We start from the raw sequence: 13,559 nt of genomic DNA on the forward strand, positions 1-13,559 counted from the left end.
ACTCTCTCATTCATACCTATTCAGATAGAAAGGTGAAAATGACAGACAATATGCCAATTTAGCTCATTCCAGATTTCTTTATAGCCACATTTTCTTCTCTCCCTTCCTTTCTATTTCACTGTGAGAATTTATGAAGCAAACAACAGCAGCAACAGCAAATTGAACTCATGAGGCTTCACATAATGATCTTGAGATATTTTTTTCTGATATCGGTGAAAGAAAATTTTATGGAATTCAAATTATCTAATTCCTGCCAAATTTGATTGACCTCAGGCTAGCAGTCAACTGACATTCTGAATTCTCTTATTTTTTCAAAGCCCAATAGGAAATTCATCTTATCATTAATGATTTTACTTTTTTACTGATTAAAAAAACCCTCTAACTAAAATTAATATAGTAATAAAAGAAATCCATATTGATTATGATACTAGTTTATTCTTAAAAAACAGGCACCAAACATATCTCACCAAAAATAATTTTAAACAGAATACTTGTCTATTTCTTTAGATAATTATAAAACATTTTACCATAAAGACCTTGTTTTGGCTCCTATTTCTTGTTATTATATTTATGAAAGACTAAGATCTTGATACCTTTCCTTCTGTCACATGTGTATATCACAACCTTGACTCAGGACAATTAAATATCCACTAGTAGTCCAATGTAACAAATGACATCAATAAAGCAGTAATGCTTTACAATTTCAGGCTGTTAGTCCTGTTGGGTTGTTCAAGCAGTTCTGAGTCTGCCTGTAATCAAAGGTTATCATTAAGTTTTGTTCAAAGTGTAATCAGATTTATCTTAGTCACCTTTGAGAAGTCAATGGAATCACAGAATCTGATTTGGAAAGAATCTTACAGGTCATGTTGTCTGATCTCTCCCTTGATAGGAATCCCAACTAAAGCATCCTATACAGGTAGTGATCCATTCTCCATTTTAATTATTCTCATGATGAAGAAATTTGTAGCTCCTAATGTAGCTCATCCAGTTTGGAGTAACACTAATTGCTAAGATTTATTTCTCCCAGTTTACATGATTCCTAAATCTACCTTACTGCAACTTCCATCCAAAAGTCCTAGTTTTGTTCTCTAGGGCCAAATCTCATTCCATTCCTATATAATCCTTCAGATAGACCAAAATACCTATCACTTTCTCCCTAAGCTTTATCCTTTTTAAACTAAATATCCTTATTTCCTTTAATACATTTTTGGCATGGTTTCCAGTAACTTCGTGTTCCTGGAACAATAGAAACATTATAGTATGTGAATGATCCTCCTAATATATGCTTCATAAGATTTGGACACATATTCTAGTGATTGTAAAACCAGGGAAATGTAAAAGGGAATTTCACCCTCTTCCTCCTCTCATTCTAGACACTTTGGATCTATAATTGTAGAAAAAAAGTCTGTTAACTTTTTGGTGATGGTGATGACCCTATTTGGTCAAATTGAGCTTGAAGGCCATTCAATCTTTTGTATGTAGATACTATCTTCATATGAACTAATGTCTATGATGTGAAGTTCATTTTTAGAAGCTATGTAAGACTTTACATTTACTTCTTCAACTCCAATGAGTCATCTTGATGTGATAGTGACCCTGGCTTCTCAAAGAATACAAACATTTTTGGGTTCTACCAACCAGAAAGACTTCAATTTGAGTCCTAATGAGAGACTGTCTGCTGTCTGTGGAGAATATCCATGAGTGGAGAGGTCCATCCCTCAATTCTTTGACAAAACCAAACCATGAAAAAAAATAAGAAGAATGAATCTTAAAACATCTAGGCAAATTTCCAGCCTATTGAGACTTTTTTTGGATCTTGAATTTATTGTCCAATATTTAAAGAACATTATCTCTGCCTTTCTCTCATTTAGTGACTGGGGTTTTCTAGTAAAGACAGTAGAGTGAGATGTTAACATAATTCTGTTTTATTCATATGTTACTTAAAAAAGTGTTGGAAATGATCAAAGCAAACTGGTAATGCTATCCCACTCTCACTCCAAATGGAGCAACAAGAACTTGAAAAAACAACCATCTGAAACTCATGTGGAAAATAAAGTCAAACCCGATATATTGAGAAGTTTCCAAATGCATAACTGACACAGTGGAAGATATGAAAGAATTAACAGTGGCAAGAAAATCAATTAAGACTAAGTAAAAGAAGAGCATGAAGAGAGAGGAGTGAGAATCAGGGGATAAATTTGATCTAGAATTAAAAGATGCTGGGAAAAATATTGAGGAAAATAATGAGGATTATCACTACACAAAATATATTGGAAAAATTGCAAACAGAATCTACCAACAAAAGACTTGCTATGGCAAAAAAAGAACTATGACAAATATGGTTCAAATTTGATATTCAAAGATATAGGCTTAAAATAATAGAATTATTAAAAAATATGAAATAAGCAGAATGAAGTGATAGACTTGGTCAAATTACAGCCATCTCAAAATAGCTGGTGGTAAAAAAAAAAAGTTTAAAAAGCAAAACTATTTTACTACAATATTTAGGAAGTTATTAAATGAAACTTCTCTTAAGTCAGCAAAAGAAAAATAAGCAATAAAATTAAAAGAATCCACAAGACTCTAGCAAGATAGAATCCAGCAGTAAGCACTCCTGGTTGCACTGTCATTAAACTTTAAAAAATATCACTAAAGGGGAAAAAGTGCAAGTTGTCAGAAGAATATAAAAAAAATAAAATGAATTAATTATTATCTCATAGGACTTTTTAAGCAAGAAGCAGGATGGTCAGAAAAAATTAGAATACAAAATATTTTCTAAATTAATATCCATAATAAATTAATATCTAAATTGTGAACCCAGAATGTTCTACCCAGGAAAATCTCTAATTTTTTTTAAAGGCAAGGAAATACTTTGCAGAGAGACAGATAGGCATCAATGTAGACATGGAAACCAATTCTCCATGAGAAAATGATTGAGATATATAAAATTAAGATTAATCAGCTCTGCACAAACATGACTCGCTTCTCATAATAATCCTGCCTTGGCTGTACCACTAAATGTTTTAAAGAATGTGTCTATGCTATGCTGGATCTCCAGTGTTATGAATGTGGGAACTAATTTCATTGATACGAATTCTAAACTATCCTTATCTTTTCATCCTGGATGACTCTTGTCTATGACTTCCAGTAAATCTTACATAAGGAGGTATAGCTAAGTCTACTGTATCATGAGAAATTATAAAAGAGACAATTTCAGAGAATTATGAAAATACTTGCATAAACTTATACAAGTGAACTGAGCTGAAGCAAAAGAAAAAAAATATAACATTATTAAAAAAAATCTTTAAAAGTCTTAAGTATTCTGATCAAAGCAATAATCAACCATGATTCCAGAAGACTTACGATAAAATATAATATCCACTTACTGATGAAGAGGTAATGGGACTTGATATTCATGATAAGACAAATATTTGGTTATGGCCAATGAGAGAATTTATTTTGCTTGCATGTACATGTTTATTGTAATGGTTTGGTCCTTTTTCCTTCCTCTCCTCCCTTCACCTCTTGCTACCCTCTTTTTAAAATTATTTTTAAATGGTTGTGGGCAGGTGTAATGGAGAGAAAATAAATGTTACCCACAAATATTATAAGAAATTAGAAATTAATTAAAAGATAGAGATCTTAGGATCTCATTCATGCCATGATGATGTTTCACAGTAGAACCATATGGAGTAGAAGTATAAAGGAAACAAAGCAAGGATAATGGTGGGAAGGGTGTGGGGAGAAGCAGAGAAGATAAGAAGGCAAAGTAATACCAAAGCAAATTTCAATCTTTGATAAGTGGACAGTCCAAATTAAACACACTACATGGGTATTAGGATAAGATGGTAGAACTTCCTTTACTGTGGTATTGTTAAGTTTAATAATAAATAATAATAAAGTGCAGAAGGAAATGTGTGCTCATTTTATAGGACAACTATAGAAAAGTCTAAAGTATTATGAAGCTTATAAAATAACTAAATTCTTCAATAAAAAAGTAGAAGGAAAATTAAAACATGTATTTGTCTGAAAACGAAGAGAAACATTTTAAAGGGATAAATTTCCATAGTGAAAATTACAGGATTTGATTATAAAAAAGATGATTATTATGAATAACAAAAATCAATGCCTTAAAAGTAAATGATCAGAAATAGATTGAGAAAAAAATATTTTCTATAACTATGTCACATAAAGGTCCAATACTTAGAATCATTGAGAGACTAATATATATTTGTTAGACTAATATATACACCCCAATTGGCTTTAACAGTTGATTTTGTAAGGAATAACACAAATTGTTAATGATCACATGAAAAGAGGCTCAAGTTTCATAATAATCATAAAAATGCAAATCAAAACACATTTTACCTATCATAAAATATAACAAAATACAAAAACAATAACATTTAATTTTGGCAAGGCTTTGTGGATTGCTATTGGAACTGCAGACTATGGCAAACATTTTGCATTTCAAACTGGCAGTAACAGGAATCACAAAACCAAGCATTCCTTTTGAATCATTGTTCCAATGATTCCATTGCTAGAAATTCATCATGAAACATGATGGAAAGGGAAAGACTTATATATATATAAATTCATAGCTTTGCATATATATTCATTTGTCAATTCTATTGTAAGTAGCAAAATAAATTTTAAAACTTGAAAAAAGCGTATGTGTAATAAATAAAGAATAGCCAAATAAATCATGACCTATTAATGAAATGGAATACCTTACTGTTGTAAAACACAAAGAAGAAACAGAATCACATATATATTGGCTACAACTACAGAGAAAATACAGAAACAAAATTGAGATTAGTGGATATTTAAACAGCCTCAGATAACAGTGAACAAAAATCTCTGTTTTCTTATTGTCTACTATTTTGTTTGGTCTCAATTTGTAAAGTCATAAGGAATTTAGGTAAAATTTTATCAATAATTTTGGTTGATTATTTTTATTTGCTGATGGTTATTGCTAATGATCATAATTATCCACCCTCCATCCTGTCAAATAGTAAAGGTGGGTTGATTAGAAAATCCATTTTGGCTCTACCTAATATACTATCATTTATCCCACGTTCCTCCATCTAACTCATAAGACCAGCATGAACAATTTGGTGACATGACTTTGTGGCATCTGAGTATTCCATGTCAATGGAATTCTCCCCACCTATCAATGTTTCAAAGAAAAAGAAACTAGCTTACTTGGTTTCCCTTGGTAAATTATTTTCAATTTATCCTGTATATAGCTTGTTTGTACATAGTTGTTTAGATGTTGTCTCCCTCCATTAAATAGTAAGCTCCTTAAGGAGCTTTTTTACTTTCTTTGTATCCTCATTACTTATCGTAGTGCCTGACACATAGTAGGCACTTGATAAAGTTTATTCACCTTCTGAATTGTTCTTGATGAAGTTACTGGCTGAGTGACTATTAGTTCCCTTTTTAAATGCTCACAATAGTTCCATTGAATAATATCTTTTGTAATTTTGTTATGTGACATATATATGTGTGTGTGTGTGTGTATGTATATATACATATATATGTATGTGTATATATATATATATATATGAATATGAAATGTTCTAGAGTTAACAAAGTCTTAAGAGATTATTTTGGGGGCAGCTAGGTGGTGCAGCGGATAGAGCACCGGCCCTGAAGTCAGGAGGACCTGAGTTGAAATCTGGCCTCAGACCAAACAACACTTGACACGTACTAGCTGTGTGACCTTGGGCAAGTCACTTAACCCTGATTGCCTCACCAAAAAAAAAAAAAAAAAAGATTGTCTTGCATGGTATCTCAAGTGGGAAAATACTGAAAGACATTGAACAAAAATATCATAGATGACATCTATTATTCATTTCTTTCAATCATGTCTACATTTAGAGTTTTCTTGGCAGACACTGGAATGATTGCCATTCCCTTCTCTATCTCATTTTACTGATGAGAAAATTGAGGCAAACAGAGTTAAATGACTTGCCCAGAATCACAAAGCTCGCAAGTGTCTGAGGCCAGATTTGAATTCAGGAAGTTGAGTCTTTCTGACCCAAGGCCCAGTACTTTATCCACTGCACAACCTGGCTTCCCCTAGATGACATTAGTGTCCCTAAAAGGTGAATCAGAGAACATTAGTAACTAACTGATACAAATATTGATTTTAGCATAAATAAAATTTTAAGATTGATTTTCTATTTTTACTAAGAGATACCGTAGTGAAAATTTGAGAAGAGAATAGGCAAACTTTGGGAAATGATTCTCTGCAATAGTCACATTTATAGGCATGAAAAATGTTGGATGTGCAGAGAATACAAGTATGTTTATTGGTTATTGATTACAAAGAAGCACTTGCCTTTGTAGAGCAAAACATGAACTTAAAGAATGTCCTCCATTGTTTCAGAGTGTACCTTTGAGGGACTAGAAAAATAAAAGTAATCATACTTCCATATGACAAGCTTCCAATGCATGAAGCAGCTATTATGTGTCCTCTGTCTTCTCTTTCCAGGTCATAATTCCCTATTTCATATACTTGACAGTCTTATCTCTTTCTTGTTAAAACTTACTTTTCAAATAAGGAAAATTGTCCTAAAAAGGCCACTGGTCTTATATGTAAGAGCGATTTTTTATGGTTTTATATATGTGTCATGGATCTCTTTGGCAGTCTGGTGAAGCCTGTGGTCTGCTTTTCAGAATAATATTTTAAATGCATAAAATGTAATACATGGGATTGTAGGATAAAGCACTTATGTTGAAATAGTTATCTTCTTTTAATCATGTCCACATACCCCAAGTTAATAATTCCTGTGTCTAGTTAGATGGATACATAAGGGATTATGTGAAAAGTAACTCAGAGAAGTTGAGTTGTAATAGGGAACAAAGTTAACTACCTTTGAAATGGCCCAATAAATATTACTGAAGTACAAGTAAGCAAAATAAAATTGTATCTGTTATGTTAAGAATCACAGAAAGGGTGGGTCCTTCAGTCCAAAAGAAATGAAAAAAAAGTATTTACTCTTAATTATAGTAGCAAAGCCATCCATAAAACAGAGCCCTGACTGACAAGCTAGAATATGCCTAAAGCAACAAATGCATTTTGAAAGAGATGTATCAAAAACTGAGCAGAGGGAAAACTCTGTAATGGGGGTTTCTGATTAGTTTCATTTTTTAAGGTGAATTTCCATGCTAGCTGTGGACACTGAAAAATGAAGACACAGATACATCCTCTGAGCTCTGACAGGTAAAACAGAAATCAATGAAGTTCAAAAGGCATTCTAGAAAAAAACATTTAATGAGTTCCAGTGAGTCACACCATGCCATGCAAATCTCCCTATCCTAGCCATTCATCCAATTATTCCTGTGGTACTTATCAGTAAACTGCAATGGTGGTCAGACAGAAATAGTCTACTGTAAACAGGGAAACTTGAAAGAGTTCAATGAGGGACCTCCTCTGCTTTCAATTCAGAAAGAGCTGCTGGAGGTTGGAGGGTACTGAACCTAGTTCACTTGTAAATTTCAGAGGAAAGTGAGCTTCCCCATAAGGTAAAATAGAGGGTTGAGAAAAGAATTCTGATCATAGAAATCTAACAAAATTCTTATTTCAAAAGTCTGTCTTTGAACACTAATGGTTGAAAGGAACTGGAGGCAGCTAGGTGGTATAGTGGATAGAGTCAGGAAGATCTGATTTAAAATCTTTCCTCATATACTTAATAGCTGTATGATCCTAGGCAATTCACTTAACCCCTATCAGTCTCAGTTTCCTCATGTGTAAAAAGGAGATAATAACACTTACTTTACAGGGTTGGGAGGATGAGATGAGATAACAGATGTAAAGCATTATACAAACCTTAAAGTGCTATATGAATGCTAGCTATTATTATTAAGTATAGTAGAAATATCTTTTATTTTTTATTTTTATTTAGTAATTTTTTTTTTACTTTTTAAAAATATATTTTTATTTATTTCATTAAATATTTCCCAATTTGTGTTAAGTTTTTTTTTTAACAATCATTTTTAAAATTTTTAATTCCAAATTCTGTCTCTTCTTCTTTTGGAAGTCAAGTAATTTAATATCAGTTTTACATTAGAAGTCATACAAACATATGTCCTTATTAGCCATGTTGCAAAAGAAAATACAGATAAAATAAAATAAGAAAAATTTTTTTACAAGTATGCATCAATCTGCATTCAGAGTTCATCCTTTCTCTCTGAAGATGGATAGTATTTTTCCTCATGGGTCCTTTGGAATTATCTTGGATCATTGTCTTAATCAGAGTAGCTAACTCTTTCACAGTTGATCATCCTTATGATATTACTATTTTTAGTAACTTATTTTTCCTCAACTACATGTGAAAACAACTACCAACATTTGTTTTTAAGACTGAATTCTAAATTCTCTCACTCCTTCCCCACCCCTCTCATTGAGAAGACAAGCAATTTGATATAGGTTATACATGTGTAGTCATGCAAAACATATTTCTATATTAGTCATGTCATAAAAGAAAAACAGACCAAAATTTAAAAAAAAACCATGAAAAATAAAGGAAGTAAAAAAAAAGTATGCTTTGATCTGAATTCAGCCTCCACTATGGTCTAGGAAATTGTGATTTTTCTAATCACATAGTTAATGAATGGATGCAGGGGCACTAATTTTGACTTTCTGCCTCCTTGGTCAATGTTAATGTCAGTACATCCAGTGTTCCAAATCATAGAAAAAGAAATAATATCTCAATTTCCCTTACAGTAGAAGTATATCCAGAAGCAAAGTATCTAAATCGGCACTTCAGAGAGGTACCTCTACTAAGCAGTTTAACTGCAAAGTAAAACTAGGTGGCACAATGAATAGAGGGCCAGCCCTGGAGACAAGAAGACTCATCTTCCTGAGGTCAAATTTGACCTCGAATATCAGTTGTGTGACCCTGGGCAAGTTACTTAATCCCGTTTGCCTCAGTGTCTTCATCTTTAAAATCAGCTGGAGAAGGGAATGGCAAACCATGCTAGTATCTTTTCCAAGAAAACCCTAGATGGGGTCATGAAGAGTCAGATGTTACTGAAATGACTGAAAAACCAAAAATACTTAGCTTTCCAATAACAATTCATTCATCTGAAGTAGAAGAAGAAGAAAAGGATTGCCAAGGATTATCTCCTTTACTTTGCTTCCATTTTTCTTTGCTTTGACCTTTTGCACTTTTAGCATATATAAATGATTTTAAAGTTTTTTGATGAGTAGAAAACCAAGTAGTATTTTAAGACCTGGTATTCATTTGGAGTTAGATAACTTATTAGACATGAAACTCTCAGCTATCTCTAGAACATAATGATTTGACTCAATTCCTTTTCTCCTGTGAACTCTTAATGTATTATGCCATGATGGGAATTCTTTTATACATCCCTCTATACCTAATTAATCTTATTATCTAATTACAACTTCTTATGACAGATATCAGTCCTATATGGTCTTAAAAAGTCTATTTTTATTAAATTATATATATATATAATATGTATATTAAACTCACCTAAAGCTTCTAATCAATTGCAAATCATATTTCCCATTTTGGGGGGAAGGCTAAGGTCATTTATTTTACATTTCTTTATAGCATAAAAGACTGAGAAATAGAATGTATAATAACCAAAAAGGTTAACTGTAACATTATTATTCTTTTAAAATATGCTTTATTATGTCAATGTCACAGATGCATTTTGTCCAGGAATCTTAAACTAATTATCCATAAATTTGAAAAATGTTAGCTCTTAAATTTTCAATCTTGTTTTTAAAAATGTAAATATAAATTAAAATAATTAACCCTTGGGGCAGGTAGGTGGCACAATGGATAGAGCACTAGTTCTGGAGTCAGGAGGACCTAAGGTCAAATCCGGGCTCAGACACAACACTTGCTAGCTGTGTGACTTAGGCAAGTCACTTAACCCCAATTGCTTCACCAAAAAAACAAAACAAAACAATAATTAACCTTCAATAAAGGTTACACCAAAAGTAAGCAATTTTTTTTTAAGGTCACTTTGTTCTCTCTTCAAAATAATCCTCTATAGAATGCTTTGTCTTAAATTGTTTGAGTCTAAGGAATGTTCAGCACAAAATTCACCATACAAGTATATACTATCTCTGCTTTTAGTAAACATAAATGATGCTGGAGAATATGACATGGAATGTATATAAACAACAATTCATATGAGAGAAGTTATTTCTGCATAGAGAAAACCAATTTGTTCTTTATTTTTTATCTGTTTTTTTGTTTTGCTTTTTCTCCTTTTGTCTTTTGATTTGAAATGAGGGAAGAAGAAAAAATTGATGCAGATTGAAACTTTTCTCTATTTTTCTTGCTTTTTTGGGAACAGAATAATATGGAAATATGCTTTATGTGATTTCAAATGTATAATGGAGATCATATTTCTTAAAATCTGTATGAGTGAAGGAGGGGAGGAGTCAGGGAGAGAATTTTTAGCTGAAATTTTAAAAAATAAAAAGGAAAAACTGAGGATGGAACAAGGGAGATGATGGGAATATCTTTATAAAGAAAATGTCATATAGATTATTCAGCCATTATGGACTCTTCATGGGGTAGTAAGATCATGGGGATCAGAGAGTGTAAGCTGGATAGGAGATTACAGGTCATCTACTCTATACCCTCATTTTAAAGATATGGAACCTTACATCCAAAGAGATTAAGTGATTTGCTCAACATCACACAGTAGTAAGTGAAAGAATAAGGATTCTAATCCTACTCTTCTGACTCATAAATTCAAGATTTTTTTTCTCTGTTACAACCCTAACTTTTGGGGATGACTTAATTGAGGATAATTATCTGGTTCTTCCAGGTAGCAGTACCAAAAATTATGACAGAGACAGATTAATTATTTTTGTACAACATTGTCTTACCTAGTATGGTGTTGCTTATATTCTTAGGGCCTTTTCAACAGTAAGACATTAAAAAGCCCCACATTTTGGAGAAGGAAAGAAATCACCACAGGTGAGCTTTTTCTTCAGTATCAAGTTCATAATTGAATGGATGGTGTCAAACATCTTTGTATTTTTTTAATATTTCCATATGAGTTAGAAACTCTGCTTAACCTGTACAGCATCATTTACAAGAAGATAAAATTTTACTGATAATCCATCCTGCTAATACAATATTGCCTAATAATTCTCATGCTAATGTACAGATTTCATCTTTTATAGTGATAAGACATTGTTTTTATCTTCCTTTTTTTGTCTGATATACTAAAACAGTAACATTGTGAACTGTTATATTACCCAGAATCCATTTTCATATTGGCTTCATCCAAAGAAATTATTCATATACTTTGAAAGATAGAATAATAAAAATGAAATAACAAAAATTAATAAATAATAAAATCAATAATAAAAATAAAATGGGACTGAATTTTATTTAGTTAAGAATGTCAAATTCCATAAACTATACTCTCATAAATGTTTGAGTTTTCATTTTAAGTCACCTATACATCTTCTGTTATAGTATATCAGATATGACTAATGTTCAAATGAGTAGATTGTGTCTATTCAACATTTCTCAACTTAGTGCCTTGTCTACTTAACTGATGACTACTGCATACATTGGGGATTAAATCTATACAGATGGTGTTTGTTGAGCCTATTGCAATGATGGATTTTATTGGGTTTATTCATTTATTCTCAAGGTTAATGATTTTGAGGAACTTTTGATGTGCTAAGAGTCTTAAATGTGTGTGACTGAATAAGCTATTAAAAAGGATTATTAAGAAGGGAGAGTAAATGCTGTATATGGGGGAGGGGGAATTGGAGCCTTCAGATTTTTTTTTAATCTTAAAGCTTGGCCTTAAACATAAATATCTACCTTTATCTCAAATCCCCATAGTACTATCTGGTTATCGTTCACAAACTTGGAGAAAATGTCTCTAAGTATTCTGTAAACTATGTTGCTTCTGATACTATCTTTCCCAAAGCCATAATTCTTCCATTTGAATTTTAGTCTAAATGTCCTTTTGCTTTTTCATGGTCCCTAAGTCATAAATGATAAAATATTAAAATCCAATCTGCTTTTCTTAATTGTTCAATAATTTATTGGACAATTGACCCTTCTCAATGTTTATCCTGTCAGTTATCACTTACCAAAGATGAATTTTAATTGTTAATTTCAAATGCAGAAGCTCTGGGTAAAATTAGGAATATTCAGCAAGCCTCCTTACTTCACTCCCTGAAAAGATTTTTAAACCTAGGGCTTATCTATGACTGTCTGAAATTGAGTAACTTGAATATGTTCCATTCAGCTTGGATTTTCCTTTAAACTGCAACCATTTGGGAATATGAACTCTCCTTATTGTCACTGAGTGTTTTGTCACCTATTTCCTTCAATTTACATATCAGAAAGGTCTAAAAAATACCTTTCTGAATGTCACATTAACAATCTGTTGCAAATATTCTTTCTGTTTCATCAAACATTACATAAATAAATAGCTGTCCTTTTGTTTTGGAAGAGTGTAATTCTGACTTCCCCCTCTCCATTGGGTTTATTTTCCCCCATTTCAAAGCATCAAGGTTTCTGTTGAAAGTAATATAAATAATCCAAATATTCATTTAGGAAGAAGTCATTTCCCTGGGTGCATGATTTCTGTGATATTTATTTCCATGTGATTCTCCCCTGAAGCTAGTTTTGTTAGAGAAGTGGTAAGGAGTTAGTATGAAGATAAACATGTTTCTAAGTTACAGTGAATTAGATCCCAAATAATAAATTTTAAAATTAATAACACTTAGAAGCAGTTCAATATTTTTAATCTAGTTGTTGTTGTATAATATTTTTATTTTTGCCAGTTATATCCTTTTTAACATCCTTCTAAAAAATAAGTTCCAAATTCTCTTCCTCCTTCCCTTCCCTACTCCTTCCCTGAGATGGTAAGCAATTTGATATAGGTTATACATGTGTCAGCATGTAAAACATACTTCCATATTAGTCATGTTGTGAAAGAATTAAATACAAACTTAAAAAAACATGGAAAAAATAAAGTGAAAAATAGTATTCTTCAATCTTCATTCAGACTCCCATCAGTTCTTTCTTTGGAGGTGGATAAAATTTTTCATCATGAGTCCATTGGAATTGTCTCAGTTCATTGTATTGCTAAGAATAGCTAAGTCACTGACAGTTAATCATTGTGCAATATTGCTGTTATTCTGTACAATGTTCTCCTAGTTCTGTTCACCTCACTTTGTATCAGTTCATGTAAGTCCATCCAGGTTTTTCTAAAATCATCCTACTTGCCATTTCTTATAATACAAAATATTTTTTGAAGGTAAAAATATTAGAGCATCTAATTTAAAAGTTACTATATAATATAGAGGCATGTTGGTGGAATGGCTCAAGTCCTGGCTTTAGAGTTCAGAAGATGAGTTCAAATCCTGCCTTAGAGATTTATATGCTATATGAACTTGGCAAGTGACTTAATATCTTTGTCTCATTTCCTCATTCGTAAAAAAAAAAGAAAGAAAGGAAGGAAGGAAGGAAGAAAGGAAGAAAGGAAGGAAGGAAGGAAGGAAGGAAGGAAGGAAGGAAGGAAGGAAG

Source organism: Vombatus ursinus, unplaced genomic scaffold (genome assembly GCF_900497805.2).
Source record: "Vombatus ursinus unplaced genomic scaffold, bare-nosed wombat genome assembly UNPS02010788.1, whole genome shotgun sequence".
Lineage (NCBI taxonomy): Eukaryota > Metazoa > Chordata > Mammalia > Diprotodontia > Vombatidae > Vombatus > Vombatus ursinus.